General features: G+C 44.2%; 1 protein-coding gene across 2 annotated transcripts in view; it reads left to right on the forward strand.

Annotated features, from left to right (window-relative positions):
- Positions 1-249: 249 nt before the first annotated feature.
- Positions 250-14,613, forward strand: part of SCML2 (Scm polycomb group protein like 2) — a 104,455-nt gene continuing 90,091 nt past the window's right edge. For both annotated transcript variants that reach the window (XM_044284846.1, XM_044284847.1), the window contains exon 1: positions 250-411. The gene's annotated coding sequence lies outside the window, so the exon portion shown is untranslated. The remainder of the gene's footprint in view (positions 412-14,613) is intronic.

The following is a 14,613-nucleotide window of genomic DNA, read 5'->3' on the forward strand; positions in this document are numbered from 1 at the left end:
CTCACTAAAAACTACTCCAGAAAGTGGCTGTATGTGGTCTCTTGGGAATTGGCATTGTTATGGGAGCACTGACAAAGACCTGCACCTCTCTATGTATAACTCTCTGTAAATCTGTCTGTTTACACAGCTAGGTGGTTTCCACTGGCTGAGGTGTATGGCAGGAAGAATAGCCCCATTGATGCCAGTGTATGAAGCCCGAGACCCCTGAGCCCCCCCTCCTCCTCTCATGAACACTAGCGGGGGCGCGCTTAGTGACAACATGGCGGCGCCGTGAGCTCCTCACTGTGGAGAGACGCGGGGAGTTGCACAGCATTATACGAATGGACGTGTGGATGGAGACAGGCACCGTGACCGTGAGAGAAGGCGGCAGCTGAGAGGGTATTCAATGGCGGCAGCGTGGTGTCTGCTGAGGTGAGCGCTCACTTCTCTATCCCACAGCGGCCTCCAGTACACGGCCGGCCACACGGTGCGTTACCGGGGAGGGCGGGACGAGAGCCGCTGTAGTATTGTCCTGAGTACGAAGTGACAGGTGGGGTATACGCCGATGTGTCTAGTGGAGCCACGTGACTGAGCGTCCTGCACACACAGGAGGGGACCCTGGAAGCCGGCGTCAGACAATGGGAGTCGTAGTAGCAGCTTTATGTCTGTCTGCTGACCCTTTCATTGTGTTGACTTTCCCAGGGACATGTATGAAAGGATGTGTGACCTATGACTGTCACTTGGGGTTTTTGTCATGGAGGACACCTCATGAGATGGTTGCCCCGTAGGAATATGACAGTTTTTACTATGTGCTGTAAGTCACTGAAAAGCTAATGACATTTCTACTTGGTAAAGTTCCGCTTGGGCGTCTCTTACATCTTCTTCTGAGACTAAACCGGAATGGGGCATGTTCCGTGTGCGCCGTACTCCCTAACATGGCACATGAATGTAGTCGTAGCCGGCGCTGGTCACCACAAACTTTCTCAAGATGTAGTTGTTAGGAAGAGTCAGTCACGGGATGTGCTACATGGAGACCACAATGCTCTTCGTCATGAAGCCACTGACGTGGCCGCTGCAGCCAATCGCTGACCTCGACAGCACACCACAGTGATTGGCTGCAGCTGTCACATTACCACTACAGTTTGTAAACAAGCAGTGGCGGGAGGGCCGGACCGGTGACACAGAGAACAGCGCTGGAGAAAGAGGAACTTTTTTTTTTTTTAGCCAATTGATAATCCATGACAAGTAGGAGAGGAGGATGAGGCAGCTCTTTAGCTCAGTGTGCTATAGAGCAGGAGGAGGTGAGCAGATTGATGGAAAGATTCAGTATAACTTGTAATCTATTAATTAAAATCTCGGCTCTTTCTGAGCTCAGTAGCTCAATGACTGTCAGCTATCTATGTATACACACTGTATAGAGAATGCTATCACTGATATCACTTCCCCTGTGTACTACCGAAGTCAGAAAGAGCAGAGATATAAATGTATAAATTACAATAAAAAAAGATCATTTTTACTGCCTTGTCTCAAAATGGCGGTTCTAATAAAATATAAATGTACTTATCCTGTACAGTGAACGTCATAAGGCTTCACCTTCCCAATTTTTTTAAATAAAAAGTGATGAAAAAGTCATAGGCACTGCAAAGTATAGTTGTATGAGAGTATAGTGAGTACAGATCACCCCACAAAAAATCAGCCCTCACACAACTCAGTAGATGTCTGTTTTGCAGTCCGACCCAAAGAATGAAGGTACCCGGTTGGTTTTACCGCAGAGGGAACACCAATAAAACGAAACCCATAAAACTATGGCAAACCAGCATTTTTTTTCCAATTTCATCCCATTTGAGACTTTTTTCCAGCTTCCCACTTCCCACAAGGTCCTAGAGGGGTTTAATTAGTAGAATCTTTCTCTGGCAGGGTCTTAGTAAATAACCCCCCCCCCCCCCCCCCACTATCTGTTACACTAGATCGAGGTGTTCATTGGGAAATGTGAGCCATTGTCTGAACTTCCGCAGCCAGTCTTTTGCTGGGGCGACAGCCACACATTGGCTTCTGCAGAGGAAGTATACTTCTATTATAGGACACCCCGCATCAGATGAAGATGGGAGCAGAACGAATCCAGCAGAGCAGCCCTTTCTCTTACCCTGGGTTCACACCTGAGCGTTTTACAGCGCGTTCAAACGCGCTTGTAAAACGCTCAAGACATGAAATCCAATGCTTCCCTATGGGAATGGTTCACACCTGGGCGTTTTACAGCGCGTACGAACGCGCTGTAAAACGCCCGACGCTCAAACAAGTACTTGAGCTTCTTTGGGGCGTTTTGACGCGCGTTTGTGGCCATAGGACACTGCAGTCAATGACACAAACGCGCGTCAAACGCGCGTTTACTATTACAAAAAACGCGCATAAAAACGCGCGACAAAAACGCGCGTAAAACGCGCGTTTGCGCAACGCTCAGGTGTGAACCCAGGGTTAGGCTACTTTCACACTTGTGGCAGAGGAATCCGGCAGACAGTTCCGTCGCCAGAAGTGCCTGCCGGATCCGGCAAAACGTATGCCAACTGATTGCATTTTATCCGCCGTAAAAATGCATTGCAGAAACGGATCCGTCTGTCCGTTTGTCATGTGGAGAAACTGATCCATCTGTCCGTTTGTCATACGGACAAATTGATCCGTTTCATTTTTTTTTCATATTTTTACCGGTATTTTGAATGCCAGATCCGGCACTAATGCATTCCTATGGAAAAAAATGCCGGATCTGTCATTCAGGCAAGTGTTCAGTTTTTTTTGGTCAGAGATAAAACCGTAGCATGGTGCGGTATCATCTCCATCCTGAACAGTCAAAATGACTGAACTGAAGACATCCTGATGCATCCTAAACGGATTACTCTCCATTCAGAATGCATGGGGATAAAACTGATCAGTTCTTTTCCGGTATAGAGCCCCTAGGATGGAACTCTATGCCGGAAAAGAAAAACGCAAGTGTGAAAGTACCCTTAGCCCAGAGCAGAGCACCCCTTCTATGATGCCTGTCTGCTATTACAGGGCATATGGAAGGGCTTGGCAAGACAGTTCCTTTTTCCCTCCCCTAGCTGACGTGCTATGATGTGACATACAGTATGAAGCATCTTCACTCACACAAGTCATAGTTCCTTAAGTTGTATTTCAGGTTTTTCCTGTGGGCTCAGATTGGTAATTAAGGCAGATTACATTGTAAAAATCCCTGTGCGAAAATTACCAGACGCACGTTTTCATTGACTTCTTTGGTGTGGCCTGGTTGAGTTCACCATCTAAGGCCCCATGCACATGACTGTGTGCCAGTTGTGCCCATGCTGAGGACCCATTCACTTGAAAGAGGTCTTTGATCCGCATCCGGTGGTCCACACCGCCAAAAAGTACTGCATGCAGGAGCACTAGTGGGCTTCTGATCCGTGCCTCAGTTCTGCACCCCACCATATCTTCCGGATTGCAGACCCATACGGTGATGCATTGTGCACACAGCCGTGCCCATACTGTATATTGCAGACCCGCTGTTTGCGGGTTGCAATACGCGCACAGACCTGCTAAGCCTAAGGCCGCCTTCATACATCAGTAATGGAGCCTACACAGAGATGAGTGATAATGGAAAGATTGGCACTAGATGAAATCCATGGTGGAAGTCCACAGCATAAATTGACATGCTGTGGAGTTTAACCCCTTAAGGACATCCGCCGTACATGTATGACGGATGACCGCACTTTAAAGATATCACACGGCAGACTCATGGGGCTAATATCTGGGAATGGCGATAATGTCAATAGTAGAAATTTAACACCTTAGATGCCATGGTTAATTGTGACCACAGCATCAGGGCTGCAGTAAACAATTATTTAAGTAATCGAATATTCTATTGATTATTTTTTACAATTAATTGAGTAATCTAATAAGAAAAACCTTCTTAAAATAATGTATTGCTTTATAAAAATGTCCCCCTTTTCCAGTGCTTCCTATGCCATCCACCATGTCTCCCACTCCCCCAGTGCCATCAGGTCAGTAGCCCCTCCATGCCATGTCCCCTAGTGCCCCCATGATGGCACTGCAATCAACCCCTCCATCCTGATTGCCATGATGTCCCCCTTTACCAGTGCCTCCTATGCCATCATAACAGCAACAGACCCTCCATGCCATGTCCCCCAGTGCCCCCATGATGGCATTGCCATGATGTCCCCCTTTCTCAGTTCCTCCATGCCATTCACCATGTCCCCCACTCCCCCATGTGCCAAATCACAGGTGCCCCCATTAACCCCTCTCCCCCACCAATAACGTTATACATTCCAAATCACAGGTGCCCCCCCGCCAATAACTTTATACATGCCTAATGTCCGCAGGATACGCATGCCAGCATGCACTGGGGACCTGATGTCACACACAGCGTGTTGTGAACGCAAGGTCCTGCAGTGCGATGCCGACAGGAGGCCACGGAGTGGTGAGTGAAAAGCTTCATTTAACTCACGCTCCGTGGCCATGTGATTTAAACGAATCCTCGATGCAGAAAAATTGCATCATGGAATTTTTTGCCTCGATTACATTGATTAAATCGATGAATCGTTTCAGCCATACACAGCATCTGAAGGGGCTTTCCCCAGGAGTTCTGATCTCCCGGGGCCCAAATGGCTCCCCCGCGCGGCGATCAGGGATGCCGTTTGTGCCCTGTGGTAGCCACAGTCCTTCTGAAGGATTCGAGGCTATCACAGCTACAGTTTCTATGGAACCCTAAGGGTGCTGGCACACAGTGCAGTTCTGACATGCATTCAGGATGCAGTTTTTTATTGTAGCTAGCTGAAATAAATTAAATCATTCTGACTACGCAGAATGCCAGGGGTTAATGAGACTGCTAAACTGGCTACATTGACTGCATCCTGAATGCATGTGAGAACTGCACTGTGTGCCAGCACCCTTAGGCCCCTTTCAGATGAGTGAGTGTCCGCAGCGAGGCACCCGGCCTTAATTTCCAGCACTGCTGGGGTCACATAGCATTATATTGATTTATGATGCTATGTAACTCTTAGGCCTCTTTCACACTAGCGGTGCGTTTTGTACGCTCGTGAGCAAAAACAGCATGTTTGGTACCCAGACCCGAACCCGGACTTCTTCACAGAAGTTCAGGTTTGGGATCGGTGTTGTGTAGATTGGTTATAAGGGAAAATAATAGCATTCTTAATACCGAATGCTAAGTAAATTAGGGATGGAGGGGTTAAAATAATTAAACTCGCCTCATCCGCTTGTTTGCGCAGCCCGGCTTGTCTTCTTTCTTCTTCTTTGAGGACCTGGAAGGAAAAGGACCTTTGGTGACATCACTGCGCTCATCACATGGTCCAGCACCATGGTGATAGACCATGTGATGAGCGCATTGACGTCACCAAAGGTCCTTTTCTTCCCAGGTCCTCAAAGAAGAAGAAAGAAGCCAAGCCAGGCTGTGCCAACAAGTGGATGAGAGGAGTTTAATTATTATTATTTTTTTTTACCCCAACATCCCTAATTTACTTAGCATTCTGTAGTAAGAAAGCTATTATTTTCCCTTTATAACCATGTTATAAGGGAAAATATTAAACATCAGGTCCCCATCCCGATCATCTCCTAGCAACCATTCGTGAAAATCGCACTTGCTTGCGGATGCTTACGATTTTCACGCAGCCCCATTCACTTCTATGGGGCCTGCGTTGCATGCAAAATGCACAATATAGAGCTTGCTGAGATTTTCATGCAACGCACAAGTGATAAATCACTACTGTTGTACAAAGCCCCATTAAAGGGAACCTGTCATGTGGATATTTGATTATAATCTAACTAATTATATACAATCATTAACTACTAAAAAGTACCTTAGATGTATTCACTTATTGGTGTGACAGATGGTTACCTCATAATATACACACAAAGATGCCGCATGTTAATGAGCTGATTCGAGTCCAGTGTGATGTCATCGAGTCCAGCGTATATTTAATTCAGAGCTACAGCCACTCCCCTGCCCACCTGCTGCTGATTCATATGGAAACAAACTGCCATTCAGCAGCAGGTGGGCGGGGAGAGTCAGGAGCTCATGAATATTCATGACTCATCGTTATCAGCTGGAGCTTTTCAATACAAGATGTTGGCAGATTGACTGGGTCAATTAAAGAAAGTGACCCAGCATTTTGCTAAGAGAAGCAGTCACTTATTTAAGTTGCCCTTAGTTAGGACACCATAAAACTGGTGACAGGTTCTCTTTAAAGTGAATGGGTCCGGATTCAGTGCGGGTGCAATGCGTTCATCTCGCGCATTGCACCCACGCTGAATTCTCGCCCGTGTTTTCCAGTTCTGTAATGTATTAGAAAACACTGGCAGCATTATTTCACTGTTATCCAATACATTCCAGAACTGTAAGGGTAACATAGCGTCATAAATCAATATAATGCTATGTGACCCCGGGAGTGCAAGTCCGCAGCGAGACACTCACTCGTCTGAAAGTTGCCTTAGGGGACAGATGTTTCATAGAATGTTTTTAGTGTTAGGCCATGAAAGATATTTATTCTTTACAATAATCTGTAGTTTTAGTTATTTTTGTATTTATTTTTTCTTGAAGAGTAAAGGATAAAATGCACCCCACAGTTACAGTTTCTGATAAGTACAGAAATACCCCATAATATGTGGTTATAAACTGCTATACGGGCATCAGGCAGAATTCAGAAGGGAAGGAGCACCATTTGGCTTTTGGAGCACAGATTTTGCAGGAATGGTTTTTGGACATCGTGGTACCAGTACAGTGGAAACCCTAGATAAGTGAAGCTATTTCGGAAACTACACCCCCTAGTGCAGGGGAAGGCAACCTCCGGCTCCCAGCTGTTGTGAAACTACAATTCCCAGCATGCTCTATTCATTTCTATGAGAGTTCTTAGAAGAGCAGAGCAAGTATGCATACTGGGAGTTGTAGTTTCACAACAGCTGGGAGCCCTAGTGCATTAATCTAGGGGTACAGTGAGCATTTGGACTCCACAGGTGTTTGCTAGAAATTAGTATGCAATGGATGTTGTTTAGAGTAAATTACCACTGATAACGCCATTTCAGTGCCTTGTATAACAGTGGCACAAAGACAGCTCTGATAATTACTTGGTGTTTCCTGGTTTTAAAACGCCCTACATGAGGTCTAATCTTTGCCTGCAGCGATCCTGGCCGTTGCAGCAGGAGGTATGCCATAGCTGCCACCCACTGCTGATAGTGCGGGCTCATCTCCATCTATTTAAAAGAGAAAATTAATTGTGCAACATGTTTCCTGCTCGAATGAGCATCCTATTAGACATATATTTTTAATTAACCCTTTGTCTCTGCAGACCGTTTTGGCCTCAGTGACAAGCCCTATTTTTCAAATCTGACGTGTCACATGTCACTTTATGTGGTAATAACTTTGGAACGCTTTTACTTATCTAAGCCATTCTGAAACTGTTTCTCGTGACACGTTGTACTTCATGTTAGTGGTAAATTTGAGTTGATATGTTTTACCTTTATTTATAAAACAAATCCAATTTCTCTGCTTTCAAGACGAGAGTGATGCCTCATAAAATAGTTATTACTTAACATTCCCCATATGTCTACTTTATGTTGGTATCGTTTTGTAAATGTAATTTTATTTTTTTAGGACGTTAGAAAGCTTGGAATTTTAGAAGCAGTTTCTTCAAGGGTTTCTGTCACCAGAATTAACCCTATTAAACTAGCTGACATTAACGATGTGCTAATGTCAGCAGAACCTAACTAACGCGCCCCCCCCCCCCCCCCGCCCCTAGAGGCTCATTTGCATATTATAAAAGTTAGATTTCTGGATAAAACTAGTAATAGGTTAGTTAGGTTCAGCTGACATTAGCACATCGCTGATGTCAGCTAGCTTAATAGGATTAATTCTAGTGACAGAAACCCTTTAAATTTTGAAGAAAATTTGCAAAAACTACTTTTTGAAGGACCAATTCGGTTCTGAAGTCACTTTGTGGGGCTTAAATAATAGAAACCACCCATAAATGACCCCATTTTAGAAACTACATCCCTCAAATGATTCAAAGCTGATTTTGAAACTTTGTCAACCCTTTAGGTTAACAAAGGTTTATTAAAGGAAAATGGAGGTGAAATTTAAAAATGTCATTTTATCGTGCAGATTTTCCATTATAATCAATTTTTCCTGTAGCGCAGCAAGGGTTAACAGCAAAACAAGCCTCAATATTGATTACCCTGATTCCGCAGTTTACAAAAACACCCCATATGTGGCCGTAAACTGCTGTATGGACACATAGCAGGGCGCAGAAGAGAAGGAATGGTTGTCGGGCATCATATTGCATTTGAAGAGACTTTGCGATACCACAACAGTGGAAGCTTCCAAAAAGTGATCCCATTTTGGAAACTACACCCCTCAAGGAATTTATTTAGGATGAAGTGAGCGATATGACACTGCAAGCATTTTAAAGAATTTGGCTGTGAAAATCGAAAATTGCATTTGACAAAATCCATCGGTGAAGATGTCCGTGAAGAATCTGTGTTTAGTCTGTGTGTCCATTTTTCCCCCCTTCATGTGTCATCCGTATTCCACAGACACTGCTTTCTAGAGCATCTCGTACCAATGGTCCATGAAAAACCATTGACAGAACATAGATGCCAAAAAGTTCAACTGTAGTCTCATGTAATCAGAGCACCTTCTTCCACATGTTTGCTGTGTCCCTAACATCAGAGTTCCTCCAGTCCTCGGGGCCCACCTGCCAGTAATGTTTTTAGGATTTCCTTAGCATTGAGCATGTGATATAATTAGTATCCATGCACCAGCATTCTGTGGGATATTCTCAAATCATGACCGATAGGTGGGCCCTGAGGACTGGAGTTGAGGAACACTGCCCTACATGGCTTGTGGCAAACTGCAAATGTGATTAATTTTGGCTTGCTTTCAAAAATGGCTTTCTTGCCACTCTCCATAAAGGCCAGATTTGGGGAGTACACAGCGATTATTGAAATGATAGTCTATTGTGTCATACTGCGACACAACAGTCACAAAAAATCCATAAGTTGAATTTTCGTGAGACTGTCACATCGAAGGGCGGCATTATAGACTATCATTACAATAAATGTTGCGCGACACTGGTGCTCAATACATGTTGCAATGTAGTTGCACCACTTTTGTCACACAACACACGTCACTGTGTAGCCCTAGCATAGTTGTCCTGTGGACAGATTTCCCCACCTGAGCTGTGGATCTCTGCAGCTCCTCCAGCGTTACCATGGGCCTCTTGGCTGCTTCTGTAATTAGTGCTCTCCTGGCAAGGGCTTTCAGTTTAGGTAGACGGCCATGTCTTGGTAGGTTTGCAGTTGTGTCATACTCCCATTTTCAGATGATGGATTGAACAGTCCTCTGTGGGATGTTCACAGCTTGGGATTTTTGCGTGGATTTCCTCCCACACTTCAAAGACATACTAATAGGGACCTTAGATTGTGAGCCCCATTGAGAACAGCATGATGCTAATGTCTGTAGAGCGCAGCAGAATATATCAGCTTTATAAAACTGAATATAATAACTTTATCCTTGACCTGTCTGGTGTGTTCCTTGGTTTTCATGATGCTGTTTGATTACTAATGTTCTCTAACATACCTCTGAGACCTTCACAGAACAACTGTAGTCATACTGAGGATACATTCATTACACACAGGTGGACTCTATTTACTAATGAGGTCACTTCTGAAGGCAATTGATCACACTGGATTTTATTTAGGGGTATCGGACTACAGGGGGTGAATACTGATGCACATCTCACTTTTCAGACTTTTATTTATTACAGATTTTGAAAACAGTGTAACATTTTCTTTTCAATTTACTTGCTGCTTTGTGGGTCTATCACATAAAATGTGGAAAAGGGTGGGGGTGGGGATACTTTTTCAAGGCACTGTAAAGTGTATTTTGTCTATGATTGCTGTGTTCTAAAATATCTATTTAAAAATAAAAAGGCAGCATGGAGTTGGAAAACCACATTAATCGTATGACACAGGACTGCTTAACCTAAAAGGGGTTGGGATAATTTGTCTGATATAACAGCCATTTGATGTGTTCATGTGTGGTATGAGATGTTTTCCCTGCTGGTGGTCATGATTGCTGACTCGCATAAATGATAGCGACTTCTGTTTTCAAGTTTGGCATACAAGGTTCGGGTTATCTAAGAATTCCATTATGGGTTCCGCTACCACGGACCAGAAGTTATGGTTTGTGGTAGTGGAAAACAACGGAATTCTTAGATAACCCGAACCTTGTACGCCGATCTTGAAACACAAGTTTGCGCATCCCTAATGACGTTCTTGCAACCCCATTCATTTCTATGCTAGCATTGCTACACTGCAAGTCTTAGGTGCGACAGGTATTCCGCGACAAATATCGCCGTGTAGCCAAACCCTAATTTTTGAATGATAGTTTCAGTGACAGGAATATGTTGTAGCACAGCTCACATCTGGGTTATTTCAGTGTCCTTGATATTCTCTGTGTTGGATAGTTGGTATATGTGTAGTGAGATTTGACATGGTTCTTCTGAAAGAAAGAATGCCACCCCATATCATACATGAGGGCATTTTATTAAAATGTGCAGAAAAATGTGGCTTAAAGGGAATACCACCCAGGGCCCGACTTATCTTATGTGGCTCCCTGTGCGGTAATGTAATTTTACAACCATCCCCTCAAATAAATAAACAGTGATCCCCTGTCGTAAAAAAACTATTTTTGGTGTCGATGGTATTTATTTTTATTTTTTATCAAAATGTATCAAATGTAGGTATATTATTTCAGGTGGTATTCTACATAGGTCTTATAATTTTGAAAATGCTTGGGAACACCCGTACAAAATGTCACAGTTAAAAAAAAAAGAAAACTATATATATATATATACATGTAAAAAACTGTGAACATGTTTTGAAGGTAATCTGTCACCAGTGACCTCCCTATCCAGCTGTCTGCATAGACACATAGATCCACTTTTGTCTTTAACTCAAAAAACTGCAGTGGTGTTTAAAAAAAATAAAAAAAAAATATATATAATGCTGTGGTAAACCACCCTAAGGCCTCTTTCACACTTGCGTTGTCCGGATCCGGCGTGTACTCCACTTGCCGGAATTACACGCCGGATCCGGAAAAACGCAAGTGTACTGAAAGCATTTGAAGACGGATCCGTCTTCAAAATGCGTTCAGTGTTACTATGGCAGCCAGGACGCTATTAAAGTCCTGGTTGCCATAGTAGGAGCGGGGGGAGCGGGGGAGCAGTATACTTGCAGTCCGCGCGGCTCCCGGGGCGCTCCAGAATGACATCAGAGCGCCCCATGCGATCACGTCATCCTTGCCCCTGGGCACTCTGACGTCACTGTGGAGCGCCCCGGGATCCGCACGGACGGTAAGTATACTGCTCCCCCGCTCCCCACTACACTTTACCATAGCTGCCAGGACTTTAGCGTCCCGGCAGCCATGGTAACCATTCAGAAAAAGCTAAACGTCGTATCCGGCAATGCGCCGAATCGACGTTTAGCTTAAGGCCGGATCCGGATCAATGCCTTTCAATGGGCATTAATTCCGGATCCGGCTTTGCGGCAAGTCTTCAGGATTTTTGGCCGGAGCAAAAAGCGCAGCATGCTGCTGTATTTTCTCCGGCCAAAAAACGTTCCGTTCCGGAACTGAAGACATCCTGATGCATCCTGAACGGATTTCACTCCATTCAGAATGCATTAGGATAATCCTGATCAGGATTCTTCCGGCATAGAGCCCCGACGACGGAACTCTATGCCGGAAGAAAAGAACGCAGGTGTGAAAGAGCCCTAAGACCAGTTTCAGGCGAGTGTGTTCACTGCATGAAACACTCTCCATGTGGGACCTTGAATTCCTGTAGTGCACTCTACTCCTGTGACCGGTCCTCACTCACGGCATAATGATTTATAATGCTGTGTGTCTCTGGCCGACCTCAGCAGTAATAAATTGTACTGACATAATGCCACAAGTGCCAATCATTACTGTACAGGTCCAGCAGAGACACACAGCATTATAAATCATTAAAATACCATGCGGTTTGTTCAAAGGAGCAGAGTGCACTACAGCAATTCACGCTCCCAGATGGAGAGACTTTCACGCAGCGAACTTGCTTGTCTGAAACTGGCCTTAGGAGACCTATATATAGGCCAAAATCAAAGTCCAGGACCCAGACCTGACCATATCATGAAAACCAAAAAAAGATGATGGGTCACTTAAAGCACAAAAGCACATGTAAAAGCCAAATTAATCACAAAATAACATCATTTTTATTGAAAATCACATAAAGACATAATTGACACAAGCCACAACACATTTAAAAACCAAGAGGTGGTGGGCTGTCGGTGTATATTGAAAAAGTGCAAGTGCAATATTCGTGGTTGGCCACTAGTAGAAAAGCTGGTTAAACCAAACTACTATGGCTCAATAGTAGACAATAACAAAATTAATCTGCAGATATATGAAACAAACACTTAACCATGTGGGTGATGATACACGCCACAAAAAGTGACTAGAGCAGATATCATAAGCACATAGCAAGTACTGACCAACCAAGTTTGTACACTGCACACGACCACCACCAGTCCACTCCCCAACGCACATTTCGCGTTAGCTTTTTCAGGGGGGTACCTCATCGGTCCTCTTGGTTTTTAACTTTTTAAATGTGTTGTGGCTTGTTGTCAATTATGTCTTTATGTGATTTTTTTAAAATAAAAATTTTCATTTTGTGATTACTTTGGCTTTACATTTGCTTTTGTACTTTGAGTGACCCATCATCTTTTTTTGGTTTTCATGAAACTGGCTATGCTGACATGGGAAGAATTAGCTGCTGTTTCTGCATGTAAATGCCATCAACAGCTTCCCATTGACTTCCATTTAAAAAAAACACAAAAGTTTTGTCTGTAGCTGATTTGAAAAGTGATACGTTACTTTTAGAGATGAGCGAATTTCATGTTATGAAATTCGTTCATGCTTCGTTTGGTGGTAAAAGGTGAATTGCGTTATGGATTCCGTTACCACGCACCATAACGCAATTCTATGACGGAATGCCTTTAGCGGCATTCCGTTATTCATTCCATCATAATAGAAGTCTTGGGCCTGCATAACCGATCCGTCCCGTTTCCGTTATGCAGGAAAGCATTTTTTTTTAAAGCTTTTTTGGTTGCTTTTTTAATGCATTTTTAAAAAGTAACACAAAAGGCTCTTAACTATTGATCTATGGTTGCTGTGATCTTGTGGACTGCTGTCTCGCTGCCAGCTTTTGGTTCATCGCTTTGTCTGACCCCCAGACAAAGGCGTTGGCAAAAAGTATGTCGATTGTGGTGGGTGAGCGAGCCTTGTTGTAGTACTGTGATTTAGGGGCTTCTAACTTTTGTACTGTTTGTGCTATTTTTCGCTGGATGTTTTGCATCCCACATGCAAGCTCACCCTCCTTGTTTTTTATCTTTATTTATTGTGCCTTTGTTACCATTTAACATGAAATTTCAACAAGGATGGTTTTAAATGTGGTATTTTGGGTCTAGTACCTTGTTCTTTTTGGTGATATTGTTTGGTATGGCACAATTTGACGGTGCATTATTATAGAGGTTCTCCAGGATTCCCAAATATAAATAACTGCTCTATTTTAACTAGTATTGATGCAGTAAAGTGATGTACCTCGCTGATCTGTCCTGGTCTTAGGTTCCTCGGGTCTCCTGCCACACCAATCCTTTGCTCCTGTCACTTCCAGTTTATGGGCATGTATCAGCTACAAAGCAGTGCCCACAGTCCACTCAGGCCCCATTCACGCGTCCGCAATTTAGTTCCGGAATTGCGGACCCATTCATTTCTATGGGGCCGCACGACGATGTGCGTCACGGTTCCGGAAATGCGGACCTGCACTTCCGGGTCCGCATTTCTGTTCCCGAAAAAAAAGAACATGTCCTATTCTTGTCCGCAATTGCGGACAAGAATAGGCATATTCTATTAGTACCGGCGATGTGCGGTCCGCAAAATGCGGAACGCACATTGCCGCGTCCGTGTTTTGTGGATTCGTGGATCCGCAAAACCAGCTACGGACTTGTGAATGAAGCCTTAGACTGCTCTGCCTTCCAGCACCCACTACACCCACATGTGTAATGGAAACTCGCCCACTACACCCAGGAGCATACAGTCTGCACCTCTCCAGAAGGATCGGGGTGATGACACGGAAGATCCTTGAACAGCAGAGGATTCAGTCTGCGCCTATCTGGCAATAATCTTCCAGGCATGCGCAGTATAAGCATAGCGGGACTGTGGCCCATGTACATTTCGTCATTGATGACAGCACGTACGTAGGAGGTGAGGCGTGCAGCAGGGGCAGATCACGTGAGCAACGTATGTTGAAGATATGTTCCAAAGCATGTAAAGGGTAGAAAATTTAATACGGAAAGGTACTTGAAAGTATGTTATTTCAGGATGTAGGGCTAAAATAAATAAAATAAAATTCCTGGATAACACCTTTAGGCTGGTTTCACACGGGCGTTGCAGATTGGGGCCGGATGCGTTCAGTGAAACTAGCACTATTTTGCAAGCAAGTTCAGTCAGTTTTGTCTGCGATTGCGTTTAGTTGTTCAGTT

Source organism: Bufo gargarizans, chromosome 3, assembly GCF_014858855.1.
Source record: "Bufo gargarizans isolate SCDJY-AF-19 chromosome 3, ASM1485885v1, whole genome shotgun sequence".
NCBI classification, from domain to species: Eukaryota; Metazoa; Chordata; class Amphibia; order Anura; family Bufonidae; genus Bufo; species Bufo gargarizans.